Below are 14715 nucleotides of genomic sequence, written 5' to 3'. Positions count from 1 at the left end.
TGTAAATTGTTAACTACTAAAGCTAATGTCCCTCAAGTGGCACAGAAGACTCTTCTCGTCTTCCTATAAATCGTCCTGCCCTTACATCTTTCCAGGCTACTTCTTATCTATTATATGTTGCAATCCTTTGAAATTGTTTAGCAGCCAGTAAAATGGCCCCGAATTCCATGGTAAGCTGTTCTTTCCCTTCTTATGGCTTGAAGATTGCCTTTTACCAATATAAAAAGAAGTTTGCTGTTTTCAAATCCTCACCTACAAGCACATGGATCACAATACATCCCCTCTACTCTTCCAAACTGCATGTCTACACAGGAGAATTAACAGTTTCTATAACCACAGGGAAATCTGAGGGTTTTTTTTTTTCTCACTCTGATGATTTATTACATAGTGATTTGGTGACTCAGTGGTAAACCTAAGAATTTTAAAGTCATGAGCAAATTTTCGAAATGGTCTTTATTATTCTTTGCAATGCACAGTTTTGAAGGGAGAGAATGGAAGCAACTTCTTTCCTGATTTTTGTGTGTTTTCCCCAGGCACAAGTATCAGAGTAATTCACCCTCGGGAGGCTGAATAATCTATGCACAATCATTTGCCACTCTTTTGGTTGTAGAGTTCAGCAGAAATGGATGTTCGCTCTGTCTAAGGTAGAGACACAGGGAATTCTAAAAATTTTCTGAAATATTCCCTGTTGAATGAGAAGAATGTTAAATTATTAGTAGCTTTAAGTGAATTATAAAACATCAATGGCTTAATACAATAGGAGTTAATTTATACTCATTTAACAATCCAATGAAGGGTTTCTGATAGATGGGCAGATTTCCTCCTGCAGTGATGCAGGGACCCAACTCCTTCCATATCAGAGCTCTTCCATGCAGTAGGGCGTGAGTCCTTGGAAACCAAAAGCCACCTGGAGAAGAGCATGGAGAATGTCCTATGAGAGCTTGTTCACATTTCATCATGGAGAGCTCAGCCATGTGGCTCTACCTAAATCCAAAGAAGCTGAAAACCTTGGGCCCCAGCTGGGTAGCTATTTCCCAATCACAATATCCACTGGGAGAAAAGACCCCAGATTTCTCTCTGAGCAGCAAGCTGACTCTGCCATAGGAAGCATGGCCACAGAGGATCTAATCCCCAGTAGAATTCACTCAGAGGAAAGAGGCACGAGCTGAACGTGAATACAGGAATATGAGAGATATCCTCATCACCCTCTCCTTTTAGTCTATATCACAAGTCCTGATGCTGGTACTGTTATCTCTCATTTGAGTGGGAAGTCCAGATGTTCCCACCTCCCAAGATATGGAAGGCATATAGTAGAAATATCAGTCATTTCCTTCCTGTACCCACACTTTCTTCTTAAAGAACAATCCACTCCTTTGTTCTAATGGTCTCACCATATAGACTCTGCTGAGGCCAATGGATCCCATGTCTTGTTCCTTTCGCTCTTGGTCATAGGTGAATAGAACAAGGTTAGACACCAACCCAAGCCAAGCCAATCAGGTACCATCTCTCAGAAACTGAGAGTTGGGATTCAAAGATACTTAATTGGTCTATGTTAAACTCCTAGGTGAGAAAAAACTGGTACTGGCCATTTCTGTTTCAGCCTGTGTTGCAATAGCTCAGAAAGTAGATCTGGAGGGCACCTGGGGGCTCAGTTGGTTAAGCCTAAACTTCAGCTTGAGTCATGATCACAGGGTCCTGGGATCAAGCCCTGTGTTGGGCTCCCTGCTCAGCAGGGAGTTTGCTTCTCCCTCTCCTTCTTCCTCTGCCCTCCCTCTGCTCATGCTCTCTCTCTCTCTCTCTCTCTCTCTCTCTCTCTCTCTCTCAAATAAATAAATAAAATCTTAGAGAGAGAGAGAGAGAGAGAAAGTCGATCTGGGGTGGCACAGAGAAAATGAGAGACTGAGACACAATAATCCTGAATCTTAACATCAGTTCCTGGTTCTGTCAGGTTAGCAGTTTCCAAAAGTGTCTTTCCAAACTCTACCATTGAGTTAGAGTTAATTTGGATGAGTTTAGTTCCTTGTAGTCAATTAGTCTGTAAAACTCTTTTTTACTTGGCTGCAGAACTTTATCTCCCTGATGACAATAATGGAGTATAACTGTGAAGTAAAGCCCATCCATGGGATTTATTACTACACCCCAGAAATAGGACCAACCTATTTCTATGCCCAAACCTTCAGAAATTCCAGTGATGGCACAGAAAGATAAAAGGCAAAGACAAGCACAGTGCCAGTTAGTTGCAAGCCAAATGCCAAGTCTAGTGAGCTTTCTTTGGATGGTGTGGAAAACCAGATAATGTGAAATCATGCATTCTCTGAAAAGTGTTCTTCAAGGACAGAGATGAAAAGCCTAGAATGTTTTCATGACTATGTATGCATTGCTAGTGTGGTAAACAAAAACTGGCCCCCAAATATGTATGCATCTTAACTCTCAAGCCTGTGAATCCTACTTTATATGGCAAAAGGGACTTTGCAGATGTGATTAAATTAAGGATCTTGAGACTGGGAGGTTATTCTGGATTACCTGGGTGGGCCCCATACAATTATCAAAGTCTTTATGAGAAGGAGACAGGAGGATCAAAGAATAAGACTGAGATAGGACGTAAGACCCATCTCAGATTTCTGACCTTGAGAAATATAAGAGATTAAATTTGTGTTGTCTTAAGCAACTAAATCTGTGGTAATTTTTTTTGTAGCACCAATGGAAACTAATATAGCTAGTAAATAATTCCTTGCATATTATTTTAGAATGAGCTCAGCAGAAGTATAAAAGAATGCCCCTTACTTTTCCTGGCATTTTATGGAGGAAGAAGAGGATGCTTCCTTACCAAATGCTCTTTCAAAAACAGATGGGAGGGGTGGCTTACGCAGGAAGGTAAGAGTAGGTCTTGATCTGCAATTCCAAGAAGACTGAGTCAGGAAGAGAAGTAGGTCTCATAGGGGTCATTCTTTTTTTATAAGTGGGTTTAGAGGAAGACATGACTTCTTAACCGGGTGTATCAACCATCTAGAATAAACAAAGCTCTCTCCTTGAGCTCTTTAACCACTTTTCTAGTGCACATATAGGTTACTAGTCCTGTCTTTATCTCTTTCTCTCCTTAATGAAAAAATTCAATTCTTGACACCCAGTTGTTGGTAGAGGCCCGTGCTTGGAGAAGACATCATTACTATCTTTTATAACTTTTGTCTGACCTATTGGAATTTTTTGGCCTCTAGGCATCCAAGCTTTGCAAGTTGAGAAAAGTAAGGAGGAAAGAAAGAAGAAAGAAAGAAAAAGAAAGAAAGAAAGAAGAAAGAAAGAAAGAAAGAAAGAAAGAAAGAAAGAAAGAAAGAAAGGAAGGAAGGAAGGAAGGAAGGAAGGAAGGAAGGAAGGAAGAAAGAAAGAAAGAAAGAAAGAAAGAAAGAAAGAAAGAAAGAAAGAAAGAAAGAAAGAAAACACATCAATTATAGCTTCTTTCTTAGACAATTCTCTTGCAGTAGACAATGGTTGTTATTGGTTTCTCACTTTCCAAGCTTGGCTAATCAGAGTCCTCACTGGGACTGATAAACAGACATTGGAATTGCTGAGAGAGACAATACCAATCTGGGGTTATCTTCCCACCACATTGGTTGAGACTGTCCTTAGAACAGCTCTAAGGAGAGCCTAGTGTATATGAGAGAAGGAATGGGACAAAGACCTATGGCATTGAGTACTGACTGTTAATCCCTATGTTCCTATCCCATAGATTTCTCTTCAACTGTGTGAGCTACCCCAAACTTCTTTTCAGCTGCATAAGCCAATTCATTCCCTTTTTGCTTCAGTTAGTTTGAATTGTGTTTCTGATTCTTTTGACAACTAAATGAGCACTTCTGGTTATATTAGAAAATATGTCAGTATATAAAGGTTAAATTTTATTTCAGTGAATTCCAAAAACCTGTTTTGTAGTCAGAGAACATATTTTGTATAATTCCCATCCTTTTAAGATTTAATAAGAGTTGTGTGATAGTGCAGGCTATGGTATATCTTGATGAATGTTCTCTGTGCTCTTGAAAGGAAGGTTGATTCTGCTGGTGTAGGATGGCATGTTCTATAAATGTCAAACTGGTTCATGGGGTTGTTCAAGTTTTCTATACTACAGATTTTCTGCTTACTTGTTCTACCAGTTATCAAAAGAGAGGTATTGGAAGCCCCGACTGTAATTGTGGATTTGCTTATTTCCTCTTCCAGTTCCTCCATGAAATCATCCATTTGCCATGATGAAATATTTCTCTTTACCCTTCATAATATTCCTTGTTCCAAAGTCTAGTTTGGATATTAATATAGCTCATCAGTGTAACTTCCATTAATTGGTATTTGCATAATCTGTCCCATGCTTTCACATTTAATCTATATGCATTTTTACATTTAAAATTAGTCTTTTATCTGTAGCATATAGTCAGGTCTTCCTTTGTGATCCAGTCTGACAATCTCTGCCTATTATTTGGAGTATGTAGACCATTTAAATTTGACATAATTTTTGACTTTATTGTGACTAAATCTATCACCTTGTTATTTTCTATTTGTTCCATGTATTCTTGGTTACCTTTTTCCTTTTTCTGATGTCTTTTGGATTAACTGAATATTTTGAGGATTCCAATTCATCATAACTATTGCTATCCTCCTTTGTTTTATTTTCCAGTGTTTGTCCCAAGGTTTATAATACATATATCTTTAACTTACTATAGTCCATCTTCACATAGTATTATATTGCTTCATGTTTAATGTAAGAGCCTCAAAATAGTATACTTCTATTTCTATTCTCCTGTCTTTTATAATACTGTTTGACTTTGATATATGTTATCAACCCCAAAATATATTTTTACTAATTTTCTTTTAAAAATCAGTCATGTCTTGGAGCACCTAGGTGGCTTACTAGATTAAGTGCTTGCCTTCAGCTCAGGTCATGATCCCAGGGTTCTGGGATCAAGCCCCAAGTCAGGCTCCCTGCTCAGCATGGAGTTTGCTTCTTCCTCTGCCTCTCCTCCTCCCCCCACTGCTTGTGCTGTCTCTCTCTCAAATAAATAAAATCTTTTTAAAAAAAATCAATAATCTCTTAAAGACACTTTAAAATAATAAGATGTTGTCCTTTATAATTACCCACATATTTTTCATTTCTTGCACTCCGTGTTCCTTCATTTTTGTATATAGATCCAAATTTCCATCTAATTAATGTCCTCTAACTAGTTCTGTTGGCAACACAGTCACTCAGCTTTTATTTGTCTGAAAAGTCTTTATTTTGCCTTTATTTTTGAAAGATAATTTTCTGAGTATAGAATTCTGGGTTGACAGGTTTTCTCAGTACTTTAAAGATGCTGCTCCACTCTTGTCTAGCTTGCATCATTTCTGACAGGAAGTCTGTTGGCATCTTTATTTTATTCTTCTACATAATATGTCTGTCCTCCTTCCCCCAGCTGCTTTCAGGGTTTTCTTTTTATTACTGATTTTAAACAATTTGTTTATAATGTGCTTTCATGTGGTTTCTTCATGCTTGGGGTCAGTAGCCTTCTTGGATCTGTAAGTTTGTACTTTTCATCAAGTTTAAAAAACATTTAGGCAACATTTCTTCAAATATTTTCCTATTCTTTCTTTTTCTCCTCTCTTTTGGGATTCCAATCATGTGTTTGTCAAATGTCTTGATATTTCTCACAGGGCATTGATTTTCTTTTCACTTTTTCTAGGCTTTAAAAAAATGTCTGTTTTATTTTAGGAGTTTCTATTGCTGTGTTTCCAAGTTCACTGCAATATCCAATCTGCTGTTAATCCTATTCACTATAATTTTTATTTCAAGTATAGTGTTTTTCATTTCTAAAATTTCCATTTTGTTCTTTTTTTTAGGCTTTCCTTTCTCACTCCTCATGTGCATGTTTTCCTTAATATCCCTGACCATATTTATAAGATTTATAACAGCTGCTTGATATTCTTGTCTGCTAACTCCATCATCTCCATTATTTCTGGGTTGGTTCTATTGATTAATTTTTTGTTACTAGCCATATTTCCCTGCTACTTTGAATGTCTGTTAATATTTTTATTGGATACTGGACATTGTGAACTTTACATTATTGGGTGCTGGATTGTGTTGTATTCACTTAGTGTGAAACATTTTTCTGGCATGTAATTAAGTAGCTTCCAATCAGTTTGATCCACTTAAGGCTCGCTTTTAGCCTTTACTAGGGCAAACGCAGAGAGGCTGTTAGTCTAAGGCTGATTTAGCTCCACTTCTAGGAACAGCAATCTCTGAGCTCTGTACCCAATGCCCATTTTTATACAAGGGTTCTTTCTAACTGGTGGGAGAGTGATCTATTCTCAGTCATATGTGATCTTGGGAATTTTTCAGCATTCTCTTTGATGGCTTTTTCTCAAACTTTCCTGCCAAAAAATTGAGAAGATCTCTATGTACATATCTGCATCTTTCTCTCTCTTTCTCCTTTCCCTCTACTCTGTCTCTCCCTTTCACACACACACACACACACACACACACACACACCCCTAACACTTTAAGACCACAGAAGAATCCTGCTTTTCAAATTATTCTATGAAATTTATCATTCAGCAATGCTTCTTGCCTGATTCAATTTTTACCTTGATGCTTGCAAAATGATATTTGAAATTTTACTAGTTGGTCTCTGGCATTCAACTGTAAGCAAGAACCTTCTCTTCTCTCTGAATTACTTGTTTGTCTATTATTATTAGCATGAATGCATTATTTCTTATTTTTTCAATGATTTACATTTCATTACTATGGTTCATTATTTTTACATTATTATTATTATTATTATTATTATTATTATTATTATTATTTGTGTGTGTGTGTTTAAATTTTCCCAGACTAGGCCATTGAGAGCCCTTTCAATTTGAGACACATCTCCTGACAGTCAATTCTTATTTCCAACAAGATTAAGATGCAGGAAGTAAGATTCCTAAGATCAAATCACCAGCCTGTCCTAGAAACTACGATTATTTTCTTACTGTACATTTCCCTATAACTAGGATAGGCATTTGGCATCAATCTACTGAGTTAACTCTATATTTTTTCAAATCTTTCCTGATGATATATTCTTTTGTATACTGATTGCTACAAGTTTCTGTGTGTGTATATACGTATATACAAATGTGTCTGAATTAAAGAAATCTGTAGAGGGGTGCCTGGGTGGCTCAGTCAATTAAACATCCCGTTCTTGGTTTCTGCTCAGGTCATGATCTCAGTGTCATAAGATTAAGCCCTCCAATCAGGCTCTGGTGCTCAGTGGGGAGTCTGCTTAATAATTTCTCCCTCTCCCTTTCTGCCCTTCCTCTGCTGTCTCTCTCTCAAATAAATAAGTAAATCTTAAAAATAAAGAAATCTGTAGATACAACTCTGGTTGGTTCATTAGACAACTGCAAGACAAGATGTGACATATTCTACATAAGTTCAAGGGTACTTAAGCAAGAATCCATCTAAATGTATAAAACTCATGGCTACGTAGTCTGATGATGATGATGGTATATGTGTGTGTCCACTGTTGTTAAAAACTACCATAGGAACAGGCTGTCACTTTTTAAAAACCACAGCGAACATAGCATTGTGTACAGTTGGTTATCAAAACCAGACTAAGCCTGATAATTGCAAGTAGCTGCTACTGGGATCAGTGAAGTCCAGCAAAATGTAGATGAGGGAGGAAGCTGAAATTAGAGTTAAAGCCAAGTCCAAAGTAGAGGCTTGATGTAAGGCTCTGGCCTCCAAGTCAGGGAGAAGCAGAGGTGGAAGCCCAGTACCCTGGAGAGCTCCCAGAACAAGACAAGTTTGCTGGGCAAACTGAGGCTTATCTTTAGAATGCGATTTTGATTCTTTGCTCTCTTTGAAATTCTCAAGCTTTAAACATTAAAAATGTTTATACCTGCATGTTCCCACTCCCCATATGCCCAACCTTTTCATGGTTTTCATTCTTGTAATGGTTGATTTTATGTGTCAACTTGACTGGGCCACAGAGTGCCCAACTACTTAAGTCAAGCATCATTCAGGTGTTTCTGTGAGGATGTTTCTGGATGAAATTAACATTTGAATCAGTATACTGAGTAAATCAGATTGTCCTTTTCAATGTGAGTGAACCTCATTCAGCCAGTTGGGGACCTCAATAAGAACAAAAAGACTCAACTAACTGCCTTCAGCTGAGACATCAGTTTTTCCCCTGCCTTCAGACTCAAATTGAAGCATTAGCTCTTCTTGGGTGTTGAGCCACCAGCTTTTGGACTAGAACTTTTGCCATTGGCTCTGCTGAGTCTCCAGCTTGCTGACTGTAGATCTTGGGACTTCTTTCTCCCTATGGCTATATGAGGCAATTCCTTATAATAAATCTATAGATAGGTAAATAAAAAGATAGATGATAGATAATAGATAGATAGAAGATAGATAATAAGTAGATGATAGATAGGTAGATAGATAGATAGATAGATAGATAGATAGATAGATAGATATAGCCTACTGGTTCTATTTCTCTGAAGAACACAAACTAAAGCAATCCTCTTAAGAGTTTTTGCAATTTTTACATTGAGTGGAGGGACTCTAATGGAATATTCATAGCTTTAGATCTACAAAACCCAGAATAAAGACCCTGGAACATAGCATTAAACAAATACACAAACAAAATTCATAGCATTTCCCTTTTACCTCAATGTGAATGTGGCAGCTGAGTGTAGTCTCTCGGGACATCTTCCTGCATGTATGTGCAGTATGTGAATGCCTCAGAGGGCTATGATCCAAAATCCCACAAACTCATATTTTAACCCTTTCCTGCCATTCAGCTTATGACACACAGCAGTCGTTTTGAGATAGCACCAAGTTCCACGGCTCTCCCTTCCCAGCTAAGCTGCCACATGTCACCAAGCACTGCAGTTCTCCCTTGCACATTTTGCATAATCAGTTTCTATTCTGTCGTGTTCTCTCACACATGGTGTTCAGAGACTTTTCTGGAAAATAGAGAATATTTTTCAGCTCAGATGAGTAGCATGATTTTACGTTGCTCAGACTGTTTGGTAAATGAAGTCAATTACTCATATATCTGTCAGATGAAGAGAAAGACACATGGATGAGTAGAACCTGCTTTTAGATCTGGAGACCACCCCTTTGCCTACATGGTTACTGCATGAGTCTGCAATAGCTTCTAAATGTTTCCCACCTTTTAATATATTCTACATTCTACAAGCTACTCTTTGATCAAACTGCTAACAATACCTTTTACTACTTGGCCTAGGGATCCAATTTCATCACTGATCTAGTAGCATCACCTCTTTTCTGAGACTCACCTTTCTGAAATATAACAATGGGATAATAGTGTTGTACCCTCATTGAAGGCTTATTAAGAGCATTCACTGAGAGACTGTACATGAAGTGCTTTGTGAATTGTAAAGTCTTAGCAGGTATTCATTATTTCTCAAAACCTTTCTATGGTTTCTCATTACCTAAAGTTCAAACTCCACTCTGGCATTTAAACAACTCTAAGACCCCAATCCACTCAGACACTTTATATTGTTTTTACCTTCTATGACTCTCAGATATGAATCTTCTTTCCAAGCTAGACATGTGTACCCACGTCCTCACTCGATGTGCCTGATGTGGAATAATCAAGTCTGGAGAAATTCAGAACATTGAGGAAACGTGACAGAAACACCAGATGAGCTGGTAAAACTTAGATTTAAATAAACATTTTAGACATAGGTTTTTTTTTTTTCCACTCAAATCAGAATGGGAGAGTGCAGTAACTCAGTGCCCTTAACTTGGCAAAAATGACCAAGGTTTGATTTCTGGCTATGATATTTTCCAAGTGTGTGGCCTTAGGAAGGTTATTTTGACTTTCTTAAGGTTTCCTTTCTTTCTCTGTTAAAAAGTTTGAACTTTACCAGATTGTTGGGAGGAGTGGATGAGACAATGTACATTTGGAAGGAAGGAAGGAAGGAAGGAAGGAAGGAAGGCAGGAAGGAAGGAAGGAAGGAAAGAAAGAAAGATTCAGAATGGTGAAGGATTATGCAATGTTGTTTCCATAACGGGTCATTTTGAGGACTGGTGAATTCTTAGTGCTTGACAAGACACTTGCAGAGAAGTTGTTTTGATCAACAAATCCTCATGTAATCCCTATGGTAGATAATTCCATTGTTCCCTCAAGAGGTCCATCCTCAAATTCCATAAGCAGTGGAATTCTAAGGGCAGAAGGAAAGCAGCTAAACAACCTAAAAATACTAATTTTTCTTAAACTCAGAGAAACAGATATTATCTGCACAGGCAGTTGCCTTGTCTCAGAGAACTCATGGGTGATTCAAACCTCTTTCCATTTACAGCCGGCTTTTGATCATTCAGGGACTGTTCACTCAGTTTGGGTTTTTTTCTTCCTCTTCCTGCCCACTGCCTCCTTCTCAATCATCCCCTACCCATTAGCACACCTTCCCATGGGAGGATCAGGAAAGAAACCATTGATTAACTCAAATAAGTAAATGTGCATAACTTTTTAGTAGGTTAAGCTGGTGAAGGAGCAGGTCAAGTAAGATGTGGTTTGTGAGCACTCTGTGAACTTCATTCATCTATGACCATTCTTTCCTCTTATCATAACCACAAAAACTAGAGGTGGGCTGTACTGGAGCCCCTTTGATATAAATTCAGCTTCTTTGGCAAAGAGCCATGAAGTGTAGGGATGGTTTGGGTGGTTTTTTCTTTTTTTAAGATTCTATTTATTTATTCATGAGATACACAGAAAGAGAGGCAGAGACACAGGCAGGAGAAGCAGGCTCCATGCAAGGAGCCCGGTGCAGGACTCGATCCCAGGACCCGGGGGTCATGCCCTGAGCCAAAGGCAGATGCCCAAAGGCAGATGCTCAACTGCTGAGCCACTCAGACATCCCTGTTTTTTGTTTGTTTGTTTGCTTTTTAATGTGGCTTTTCTTTTTTCTGTAATGAAAGGCTACTCATCTACTTAGGGCTCTTTGGACATTTAAGGACATCAGGCCAGGGAAGAAGATTCATCCAGAGTGTGGCCACTCTGGAGCAATTGCCTTCATAACAGAAGTGAGCAGGACTGAAGGGAAAGTGAGTATCCTTTCGCCAAAACCTGATAGAGACAGTGTATTCCTCACCTGAATTGAATTCAGTAAGCATACTTCTAAGACATATTCGCTCCCCTGAAAACAAGCTGCCTAAACATCTGTGGGGAGACAAAGGAAAACATGGGGAAGGAACCCAGATATGAATATTTCAGCAGAAACGTGGGAAGAAGTACACTGCAACTTGCAAACAGCCTTCTGTACTGCATGCCATAAATTAACACAATATAAATTTATACATATTTACACCACATAGTCTCTAACTATATAAATCCTCAATACTCAGACTTGTGGGGTAGGTGTAAGAGAACAGTCCATATGTTTATTCATGTTCTGTGGAGCTCTAGGGAACTCAGTGATTTTACACACACACATACGCACACAGACTATGTAACTAAAGGTGATTCTAAATGTTTAAATAAAATGAATGCCTAACAGCAAAACTCTATTTTTCAAAATGTTTCCATTTTCAAAGATATGCACAGCCAAAGAGAATTTTAATTCTATTTAACTGAGTATTTATCTAGTTGCCTTATGTGTCCCGAAACTTCAGTAGTTACTGATATGTACATAAAGAATGTGTGGAGTAAACTCTTTACTGATGAAAAAGACAATATAAACGACTTTTTCCCCAGGTTCTCCTATTGTATGAAAGAAAGCAGAATTAAAATAAAAGATTTCCTAATTTCTACTTGGAAGCTCCTTAGATGATTGATGGGAGATATTGTCATATCTGGGATGAGAATGGGAAATTGCTGAGATCAGAGTCAAAATAGCTGAGTTGGTTTTGGTCCTGGCTCTGCCATTTGCTGGCATATTCTCCTTGGACAAGTCCCTTAACCTCTTGGAGATCTGTATCCTTGGGAAGATAATAACATCTGCCATGAGTACCTCAAAAAATGGCAAGAGTCAAGACCCAGAGTCAGTATAAAAGTCCTTGGCAACTGTAATGTTTTTGCATGTACTGTCAAGTCATTGTTATGAGTTCTTTCATAATTTGATGCTAAGCAAACAAAATGCATTCAGTTTCTTTTACAGCTTTCTTGGAAGAAATCTGCAGCTGAGTTACTGTTGACACTCTTTGTTTCAGAAGAATGCCATCTACAATGGTCAGAGAAGCATATCACAGCGCCAATTGCCAACTTGCTTTGGCACATGCACGTGTGTAGGCAGGGACTGTCAATGTGTCTTGGACGTTGCCCAATACCCAGTGGGCATTTATTAAATTTGGAATAACAGTAGTATTCTAGGGGTAAATGGCTGTCTGACACGAACAAGACAGCAATTTCCCCACATGTCACTACTTAAAGGTATAGCAGATGTAAAGTGAACAGAACCTGAATGTCCTGGCAGGCACCAATGAATAACAACAAAATAGCATTACACTCATTATAGCCTTTGCAAAATAACAACTGCTATGCAAGGAAGAATAGAAACTTCATCTCTGCTTTGCTTTACCCTGGCAGTAAATAGAATCCTTTTCAGATAATACTTTGTCTCTATTTCAGGATGATTTGTTTCTCCCACTTTGTGCATGAGATTATATTAGTAATACATCATTTGAAGGCTAGAGAGGAGAAAGTTTTTCTTCTGCTCCCTGCCCACATCTTTACAGGCATTGAAAAAGGCTACACATCACAGAGATGCCCTTAGACTCTATGTAGCAGCCAAGACATAATCCAAACAGCACACAGAGTCATTGAGTGATGCTATATTCACATTGACACTTCTGTCCACACCACCATTGCCACCATGCCTAGCAGAGCAGTGAGGGGTACTGCAGAATCACCCAGCTCCATGCACAGTGTCCTCATCCTTAGTTAGGGTTTGGCATATGTAAGAAACAAGAACAGCACATAAAGGACACACAAGAGCACCATTCCAGAGAAAAGCCCCACCCAGCCTCATCCTCTGGAGTAGAGGAAGGACCACTTATGAAAGAACAAAGATATTTTAAAAGTTCTCTTTCTTAGGTTTTTTCCTTTACCCGCAGACTGCTGGGGGTTACGATGTGAAGTTGGGAATGCCCAATCGAGAGTAAAATTTGAAACTTTGAGCCCACGGATCACTTTGCTAAGTCAATGATGAAATTTATGGATTCCTTTCCCAGAAAAATGCATGTGACACCAAATTGTAAATATATTGTGAATTTAAGAAGGCTTATTGCCACTTCTAACCCAGTTTAAGAGCTCTGCTCTGTAGAATCAAGGGGATCGAAGATAGCAAGGAGTGATGGCTTATTAGGTTGATTCTTTCTATAGGACCAAAGTCAGGAGGGAGTGTCTATTACTTTCTTATTGCTGCCAGGACAAATCATCAGAAGCTTGGTGCCTTAAAACAATACAAATTAATTATCCGGAGATCAGAAGCCTGAAATGGCTCAGCAGGGCTGTGTTCCTTCTGGAGGCTCTAGGGGAGGATCTATTTCCTTGACTATCCCAGTTTCTAGAGTCTGTTAGAAACCCTTAACTCACAGCCACACTTCATTCCTACCTCATCTTTCATCATTATATCTCCTTCTCTGACACTAACTCCTTATACCACCTCTTATAAAGGCCCTGGGATTGCAGTAGACCTACTGGGTTAATTCAAGATCATCTCCTCATTTTAAAATCTTTAACAGAATTACATCTGCAAAGACCCTTTTGTGATGGAAGGTCACATATTCACAGTTTAGCGAATGGACATCTTTGGGGACTGTTATTCAACCCACCACAGGGTGCTTTGAATGTTTTACTTTGCACAAGACCATTTGATGTTCAGGCTTCAGGGCAGAAAAGCTAGCCAGAAATTGAAAATGGCCATGCAATTATTATACTTTCTCCAAGGTTCTATCCTTAGGAAAGTTACTGAATGGGAGCCAGATCTGGGCAATGGGAGGAAATTATTATACCATGGTGCTTGAGAAAACAAGATTCCTTTTCATCCCATAGCTCCAGAGAAAATCACTTGTGCTTACTGTATTTTGAATGAAACTCTGCAACCTAGATGATTGATAATTTTAATGGTAACAGCACTAAAAGAAGACAGAGAACTAGGAGATGGTCAAGCTAAGTTGAGATTGTGTGCTTAGAATAATTTATATCACTCTCCCATCCATTTTCTGGATCTTTGAAAGTCATTTTGCCTTAAATTTCCACATTACCTAGCTAATGTCCTCAACTATCCCCTTCATTTAATTTAGATAGATAGGATAATATACAAGCTAGGATCTGAATGCATAGAAAAAGAAATGAACACGGGCTATAATGTGTTAGGACTTCACAATTACCTGGAGAAACTTCTGCAGATTTCATATAACACTAAGAGGGTTATTCTTAGCAAAATTCACACTTGGTATGCTCAGTTTCAATATGAACTCAATATTTGAGGAAAAGGAAATTAAATCAGCATTTGGGTGGTTGTTTTCTTTTCTGATCTACACCAGACTGGTGTGTCTGGATCCTGTGATCAAGATAGATTTTCATTACCCTGGTTTTTGTCTGTGACCTGTCAGAGCGGACGATTGGGTCAGAACTGAAAGGCACCACATATGCTTCTGAAATGCTTAATTGTAGCAACACAGAAACATTGAATAAGCTTCACATTGAAAATGTTGTCAGTTCTCTTCCTAAGCCCCTCAGTGTTAAAATT

At 38.5% G+C, this 14715-nt stretch overlaps 1 long non-coding RNA gene across 3 annotated transcripts in view; it reads right to left on the bottom strand.

The window, feature by feature from the left end:
- Positions 1-435: 435 nt before the first annotated feature.
- Positions 436-14715, bottom strand: part of LOC112657803 (uncharacterized) — a 45257-nt gene continuing 30977 nt past the window's right edge. The window contains exons 4-5 of one of the 3 annotated variants that reach the window (XR_003135318.3): positions 2828-2892; positions 436-907 (exon numbers count right to left, since the gene is read on the bottom strand). This is a non-coding gene — a long non-coding RNA (uncharacterized LOC112657803). The remainder of the gene's footprint in view (positions 908-2827; positions 2893-14715) is intronic. The other 2 variants (XR_004812181.2, XR_003135311.3) reach the window with 2 other exon arrangements.

This window comes from Canis lupus, chromosome 35 (assembly GCF_003254725.2).
Source record: "Canis lupus dingo isolate Sandy chromosome 35, ASM325472v2, whole genome shotgun sequence".
NCBI classification, from domain to species: Eukaryota; Metazoa; Chordata; class Mammalia; order Carnivora; family Canidae; genus Canis; species Canis lupus.
Note: the sequence above shows the minus strand (reverse complement) of the source record. Positions and strands in the feature narration are given on the sequence as shown.